We start from the raw sequence: 8621 nt of genomic DNA on the forward strand, positions 1-8621 counted from the left end.
GGGGGGGGTTGAGCGATCACCGACATCTCACATAAAGGTCATCATCAATTTTTGTTTTTTTTTTGCTAAACTTTTTTTTTTTTTGGTGACGGCTAATAGGGGGGGCGCGCGCCTGTTGCGCCCCCCTGGATACGCCCCTGCATTATCGTGAACTGCTTACATAATATGTGAGCAGATAACGATCTCGAGGTAATACGTTGTCAGTGCAGCATCTCACGATTGTAATATTCTATGTATGTAAATTAATAATGGAAAAATATGACTGGAAAATATTAGACAATGTTAAAGAACAACGAAATTTACGGCTAAAAAGTAGATTCGAATCAGTAACCTCTGGGTAGCAAGCCTAGCGCTCTATATACCAACAGAACTATCCAACCCTATGATATAGCCCAGGGTTGTCCAACCTATGACCCGCGGGCCACAATCCGGCCCGCCGCAGGGTTGCGTCCGGCCCGCCAGAGATGCTCTACGGTGCGAAATTTTAGTGAGCAGATTTATTGATAACAATTGAAGCTATATAATCAATCATTCGAACATTCTGGGTCCAAAAAACTGCATACAGGTCAGTTTGTGTGACACTCTCTCAGTGGGGGGGGGGGCGGCTGAACTGTATTCATCTGTTTCATCAGGAAGGAAAATAAATCAGTGCGCCCGCGCGCAGTGCTCACATTTTGTTGCCTTGGGCTTCGGGCAAAAAATCGAAACATCGAGCATAGGGTTTATGCGGCCCCCTCCTTCATCACGATCGTTCCATGTGGCCCTCCTCTGCAAAAGGTTGGACAACCCTGATATAGCCATTTCTTCGCTGGGGGAGCCAGACAGAATCCACACAGTATGTATACGTTGCATACCGTTTAACCAGGGATCACGCCCCAACTGTTTCATGCGATACAACCCAGGATTTGGAGGGGAAGGGATCATGAGAAATTCGGTTTTTATTGATAGAAATAATTATATATATGTAAATTAATATGAAACATGGAAACAGAGAAACAATGGAAACAGAGGAGGGTTAGCTCAGTGGTTAACGCCGGTGCCTTCCAATCATATAAAGGTCCCGAGAAGTTCGAGTCACTCCAAGATTAATGTATGTCGTCCAGTTACAGAGTTCTTGTCAATTGACAATTCATAATCATGGACGTTAAAGTATGAATCTATCGGAGATTGACTTCGGTTAGCTTGCGGCTTTGATAATCCAATGAGGCTTCTTCGCAAGTTCCTGATTGCAGGCGGATCTAAAAATACATACATTGGAGGGAACGATCGTTATTGCGGGTTATACTCTGAAACTTTATATATAACCCCTTCAGTACACTAGTGTACCCAAATACAAGTGCGGTACTTGATGGTTTGTTATAAACTGGCAACTTGCCTCTTTCCCTTTCTTTCAGTCACCAAGGCTTCCTTATTTAGATATTTCTCTCTCTCTTTGACTGTTTTTTTTAGCTATTATTAGACCGTAGGGCAAAGCCGTTTTTCTTGCAGTTCCGTAGTCCAGTCAGAGGGGCAACTCAAATTTACTCTCAAAAATTCACAAAAATTATATTATTCGTAAATCCGCTTTGTTCCACGAAAAATTTGCGCACGTTTTTTAGTTATTCGGTAAACTTGGTACTATTTTGTGCACGAAAGCACTTGGAAACTCTCTCTTTGAAAGGTAGGATTAAGTCCGTATACACCAATCGCAAAGCAGCATTACTGCCAAATGACAATCACATGACAATAAGCACACACAAATCAGCATGGCTATCACATAGTTATGTTGAAACGTCCATATTTTGCGTACGAAAACAAGTTCGTTCGTCCAAGTTTTTCAAATTTGATAGATGTACCGATATGACCTGAAAACAACATACCTATTTACCCAATGGTGAGTACTTTTCAGGTTCTTTTCATATGAAATAAAGTTGAAATCATCATTCGAAGTTCGTATTTACACAGCCGAATCACGTTTGGCAAGTATTCATAGGATGGACACTGGAACAGCTAGTTTCGCGAAAACGGTTCAATCTTAAATGTTGAGTCATTAGTGTACGATTTGCCCGTGTTTACTGACATTTTTACTCAGTATTTGCCTAACTTTTTCATACTCTTGAGCTTTGTGGGTAGTAAAGTTACATTTTTATGACCCCTGGAAGCTAAAAACAAGGCTTGTCTACATTATAGTCCGTCAACTAAAAGAAGATTGAAAATGACATTAGGACAAATTGAGTGATAGACTAACGTTAATCATTAACATGGTGACTATTCGCAGAGGCTGCTAGTGTACGTAGGTAAAGTCACATGCTTTCGTATCGTAATCTTTGTGTATACTATATGTATATTTACAACTAGATAACATCAATTTGTTTTGTTATTTAACTTTTGGCATGAGGGTGAAATTCGGTTAAGCTAATCACACCGAGGCCCTCCCCTACATGTAAGCTAGGCCTAGGCCTTCTACAACTAGCATTGACCAGTAGTCAAAAGAAGGAATAGAAGTACTTGTCCCATGTATATTAAACTGAATTGCACTAGGATAAAACTGATGTCTTGTTTTTACTATATCGTTTAGTAATAGTAATGACTGTGGGCTACTGTTTGAGCAGTCTCGTTTTCCAATTGTGTACACTGTTGGAATAAATATAGACTGATTTGTGACAACATGTCTAAGGCGGTATGAAATTGCTTTACATTTAAGGACTATTGAAAAGTAGACAGCTTTTATGGTTTGACAATTGAGATGCAATAACCTGGTCGCATATAAGACATAGTTTGGATTGGAAACTATCAAAGTCACACTACCTCTATCGAAAAGCTTTGTCAATAATCAACCCATTGTATTCAGTAAAACGTGTTTTCATTTTCAGGGTATATATTGGAAATTTACCTAACCACATCAAATCAATTTTGCTATGCCTGACAAATCAAGACAGTTACCGAGTTATGTAGACCAAACTCTGTTATTTTTGCAAACCTTAAATACAGGTAGTCGACTCATTTTTCTATAGCAAAGTAATTAAACTATTGCTTATTTACATTCCCTTGTAGGTCTTTCAACTATGACCGAACCAACCTCAACTGATCATGATAGGGGTGAAGAACCATGTGTCATACACCATCCAATGTAGATGTCAGTGACATTTACAAGAAGTTCACTCCCAAGACTTGGGATCCTTTCCTAAAATGCATGGATATCTGAAAGGATCATCCTCACACTGAAAATGGAAAAACTGCCATTAAGTTTTTACATTTTCAAAATTGTGATCTACAGTCAGCCTTCCTACCTGCACTTCCAGTTCCAACTAATTGTGGATTTCACAGGAAATGCTATCAGAGATTTACGGATGCAACCAGAATTGAAATGGTTAAGAAAGCCAAGATGTGATTCAGTAAGTGCCTTTTTCTTGAAGGGAAAAGTGAAAGCCTTGAGACACATACAAGGTGATGCAGAATCTGCAAAGTCATTAAAGATGTTGGGTGACTCCTTTACAGTTGATGAAGTCAATTTCCTTGCCGTTGAAAAATTCGTCTACAAGCTGTATGGTCAAATGGAGTAACTTCAGTCAACGACGTGCGGTTTGATATGTTTAAGAAAGCCAACAGGATGGAGAGTACAATGCCTCCAAATAATGATGCCCTTCATCAACATATCCTTCGTGCCAACTTCCAGGCAAGAATTTAGAAACTAAGCTTAATGAAGAATCAAGACTTACCATCTCCTAGTGAACATGAATGGATATTTGATGATGGACACCTTGCCATTCATTGGATGAGCCTCCCACCTGCTCCTGAAAGCATAATTGAACTTGGGAACTGCTCATGTAAGAAAAACATGTGCCAACTACCAAATGCAGGAGACAGTTGCTGTGTATCCTTCGGCCTTCCATGCACAGATTTATGCCAATGCAAGGGGTGTGAAAACATCAGTCAGATGATACTTGAGATTGAAGAAGACTTGGACACAGACGAAGATGATCAGATGGAATAACTAGTTTTTAGTCTTGGAACAGCCATGATAATGTTTGACTGTGTAAGCTGTGCCCAGGCAGACTTTCTGCAAATCTAGCCATTTATATGTTAAGTTTGAGAGCTCTCATGTGTTTGTATTTTGTAGCATGAAGTTAGAATCAAGAATTGGCAAAGCCATGGGGTATTGGCACTCGAGGGGGCTTCCCCATCAGAATTTTGTGTCTCTGGTCAATTAAAAAATATTGCAATGCCATATTGTAATTACTTTTATGTTGTGGTCAATTCAAGGAATGAAGGTAGCAGAAGGCAGAAGAAGGTAGCAGAAAGTTTAACTCAATAGTATCATCATTTATGCAAACAAATTTTGAAGGGATGAGTTCAGGATAATTGTACCCCCAGAAAAAGTTCATGGTACCAATTGCAATGTTTCTAAACTATAACATCACATAAATCGGTTGTAAATACCCTTTTCAGAGTGAACATTTAAGCTTAACAATTGTCACATTGACAATGTCTGTGTCGTTGATCTTCAATCTCATTCTCCATATAGCACATGCTGTGAGAAAATGAAGGAATAGTTATTAAAGGTGCACCACTGGCATAACTACTGGCATATTTAAGGTAACATTAACATTGCATTTCATGTTCACACATTAAGTTATGTCAATCCTCGAATCTACATTATGTGTAAGCTTGCTTTTAAACTATGAGTGTGTATGGACAAACTGAATATATGTGTGGTTATAACCCCAAACCTGTTATTGACATTTATTATGTTACTTTCTAATAGATCTAGACATTTCTAAAAGAGTTAGGTCAATTCCATTTAAATGTAGAGGTGTTAATGCTAGTTTGAAAAAATAGAGGGCGCCCTTTATTTCCAGTATTCTTTTACCGCCATTTTCTCCTTAACGTCCGCGAAATTTTGGTGGAACAAAGTGATTTTTGGTTCCTTGCTAAAAGCAAAGGAACCTATGTATTCAGGTTGGCGTGTGTGTGCGTGTGTGTGTGTGTGTGTGTGACGCTTAAGCTTGTATGCACGATAACTCAACAAGGGATTGACTGATCATGATCAAACTTGGTGGGTGGGTGGCCCATAGTGAGTAGATGAACCCTATTGTTTTTGGTGCCCACAAAGGTCACCAAAGGTCAGTTATGGTCCAAAACCCCCAAATACTAAAACTGCAATAACTCCCAGTGCCAATATGCGACAAGGTTGATATTTTGGGACAAGTTGTGAACTGGTTAGGTAAACATTTTGAAACTTAACGGTCATGTGATCTGAGGTCACCAAAGGTCAATTAATGTTAAAAAACTAGTTTTTTTGCGATAACTTGAGAACGAATTGTCCGTTAGGGTTGGGAGTTGCTTCAGTGTAATCCAATTGTCGACCCACATCTGGGTGACCCTTGACCTCAATTTGACCTCTGGTGACCTTTTCATGTTTTGGGGATTTTACAGTTTCGATGCTATTTTCAGATGTCAAAGGTACCTTCCAATCATAAATATCGATAGGTTGACCCCCGTGTGACCTTTGTGTGCGAACTTATAAGTGGTCAAAGTTTTCGGTCGGAGTTAGGATGGCTGTACAGACTTATCGTGTTGATTTTTGGAATCAGCAGATCAAACTACATTGGAAACCAAGGTCAAAGGTCACATTAGAAAAAAGGTGCTTAGTTTGGGAGAAAACGGGCGAAAAAGAAAATGTTTGGTTTTGATGCTAGATTTGGATATCAAAGGTACCTTCCGATCAAAAATGTCAATGGGTTGACACCCGGGTGACCTTTGTGTGTAAAGTTATACAAGGTCAAAGTTAATTTTCAGACATTTAATGCAATAACTCCCAGGGCCAAGGTGTAACAAGGTTGATATTTTGGGACAAGTTGCAAATGGTATAGAGGAATATTTTCAAACTTAACGGTCATGTGATCCGAGGTCATCAAAGGTCAATTAATGTTAAAAAACTAGTATTTTGGGTGAGAAAATGGGCAAAGAAAAAAATGTTTGAATTTTTACAGTTTTGATGCTATATTCACGTCTCACCAATCAAAAATGTCAATAGGTTTACCCCAGGTGACCTTTGTGTGTGAAGTTATATGAGGTCAAAGTAAATTTTCAGACATTTAGTGCAATAATTCCCAGTTCCAAGGTGTGACACGGTTGATATTTTGGGACAAGTTGCAAATGGTATAGGGGAATATTTTCAAACTTAACGGTCATGTGATCCGAGGTCACCAAAGGTCAATTAATGATAAAAAACTAGTTTTTTTGCGATAACTTGAGAACGAATTGTCCGTTAGGGTTGGGAGTTGCTTCAGTGTAATCCAATTGTCGACCCACATCTGGGTGACCCTTGACCTCAATTTGACCTCTGGTGACCTTTTCATGTTTTGGGGATTTTACAGTTTCGATGCTATTTTCAGATGTCAAAGGTACCTTCCAATCATAAATATCGATAGGTTGACCCCCGTGTGACCTTTGTGTGCGAACTTATAAGTGGTCAAAGTTTTCGGTCGGAGTTAGGATGGCTGTACAGACTTATCGTGTTGATTTTTGGAATCAGCAGATCAAACTACATTGGAAACCAAGGTCAAAAGGTCAAAGGTCACATTAGAAAAAAGGTGCTTAGTTTGGGAGAAAACGGGCGAAAAAGAAAATGTTTGGTTTTGATGCTAGATTTGGATATCAAAGGTACCTTCCGATCAAAAATGTCAATGGGTTGACACCCGGGTGACCTTTGTGTGTAAAGTTATACAAGGTCAAAGTTAATTTTCAGACATTTAATGCAATAACTCCCAGGGCCAAGGTGTAACAAGGTTGATATTTTGGGACAAGTTGCAAATGGTATAGAGGAATATTTTCAAACTTAACGGTCATGTGATCCGAGGTCATCAAAGGTCAATTAATGTTAAAAAACTAGTATTTTGGGTGAGAAAATGGGCAAAGAAAAAAATGTTTGAATTTTTACAGTTTTGATGCTATATTCACGTCTCACCAATCAAAAATGTCAATAGGTTTACCCCAGGTGACCTTTGTGTGTGAAGTTATATGAGGTCAAAGTAAATTTTCAGACATTTAGTGCAATAATTCCCAGTTCCAAGGTGTGACACGGTTGATATTTTGGGACAAGTTGCAAATGGTATAGGGGAATATTTTCAAACTTAACGGTCATGTGATCCGAGGTCACCAAAGGTCAATTAATGATAAAAATCTAGTATTTTTGCGATAACTTGAGAACGAATTGTCCGTTAGGGTTGGGAGCTGCTTCAATTTAATCCAATTGTCGACCCGCATCTGGGTGACCCTTGACCTCAATTTGACCTCTGGTGACCTTTTCATGTTTTGGGGATTTTTACAGTTTCGATGCTATTTTCAGATGTCAAAGGTACCTTCTGATCATAAATGTCAATGAGTTGACCCCTGTGTGACCTTCGTGTGCGGAGTTATACGAGGTCAAAGTTAATTTTCAGACATTTAATGCAATAACTCTCAGTTCCAAGGTGTGACACGGTTGATATTTTGGGACAAGTTGCAAATGGTATAGGGGAATATTTTCAAACTTAACGGTCATGTGATCCGAGGTCACCAAAGGTCAATTAATGATAAAAAAACTAGTATTTTTGTGATAACTTGAGAACGAACTGTCCGTTAAGGTTGGGAGTTGCTTCAATGTAATCCAGTTGTCGACCCGCATCTGGGTGACCCTTGACCTCAATTTGACCTCTGTGGCCTTTCGTGTTTTGGGGATTTTTACAGTTTCGATGCTATTTTCAGATGTCAAAGGTGCCTTCTGATCATAAATGTCAATAGGTTGACCCCCGTGTGACCTTCGTGTGCGAAGTTATACGAGGTCAAAGTTAAAAAATATTAATGAGGTCACGGGTCAAACGTGAAAAACTCCCAAGTTGCAATAACTTGGCTACTATTTATTGGAATTTCGTCAAACTTGGTATGATGATATTGGTAGATAGTCTCCACACACTGACGTGTGTTGCAATTGATATCATGCATGTTTATAAGGGGGGGGGGGGGTGGGGGGGCCTAGCATTATTTTGTTATGAAAAGTTTGTTTGCACAATAACTCAACAAGGGAATGACCAATCATTACCATACTTGGTGAGTGGGTGGCCCATAGTAAGTACATTAACCCTGTTGATTTTGGTGCTCATTTCATGAATATTAATGAGGTCATGGGGTCAAACGTGAAATACTACAAATTGCAATTACTTGGCTACTATTACTAGTCGGAATTTCGTCAAACTTGGTATGATGATAATGGTAGATAGTCTTCACACACTGATGTGTGTTGCAATTGATATCAGGGCTTAGCATTACTTTGGCAACAAAAGTTTGTGAGCATAAATTACTGTTGTTGTATTAGGGCTTTGTTAGAAATTTCCCTATGAATGGAACTAATGAACAGCAGCAAGGAACCATGAAATGTTTTCATTCTGGTTATTTTAGGGTGTTCTAAGCAACACTTTTATTAAGAAATTATGTTGCCCCCAGAGGTGGACTACGGAACTCAAAAACTAAAGGGATTTTTGCCTTATGCCCCACGGTCTATATTACCAGGAATCCAAATACCACTAGTCTGAAGGTATTCTTATGCCAAACAAAAGAGATAGCACAAACCTTGTATTGTGAATAGTTTGAGTTCTACATGA

General features: G+C 39.0%; 1 long non-coding RNA gene across 1 annotated transcript; it reads left to right on the top strand.

The window, feature by feature from the left end:
• Positions 1-1478: 1478 nt before the first annotated feature.
• Positions 1479-4708, top strand: LOC139978825 (uncharacterized). Its single transcript, XR_011797026.1, has 2 exons — positions 1479-1873; positions 3034-4708. It is a non-coding gene; the product is annotated as an uncharacterized lncRNA (long non-coding RNA).
• Positions 4709-8621: the final 3913 nt, after the last annotated feature.

This window comes from Apostichopus japonicus, chromosome 13 (assembly GCF_037975245.1).
Source record: "Apostichopus japonicus isolate 1M-3 chromosome 13, ASM3797524v1, whole genome shotgun sequence".
NCBI lineage: Eukaryota > Metazoa > Echinodermata > Holothuroidea > Aspidochirotida > Stichopodidae > Apostichopus > Apostichopus japonicus.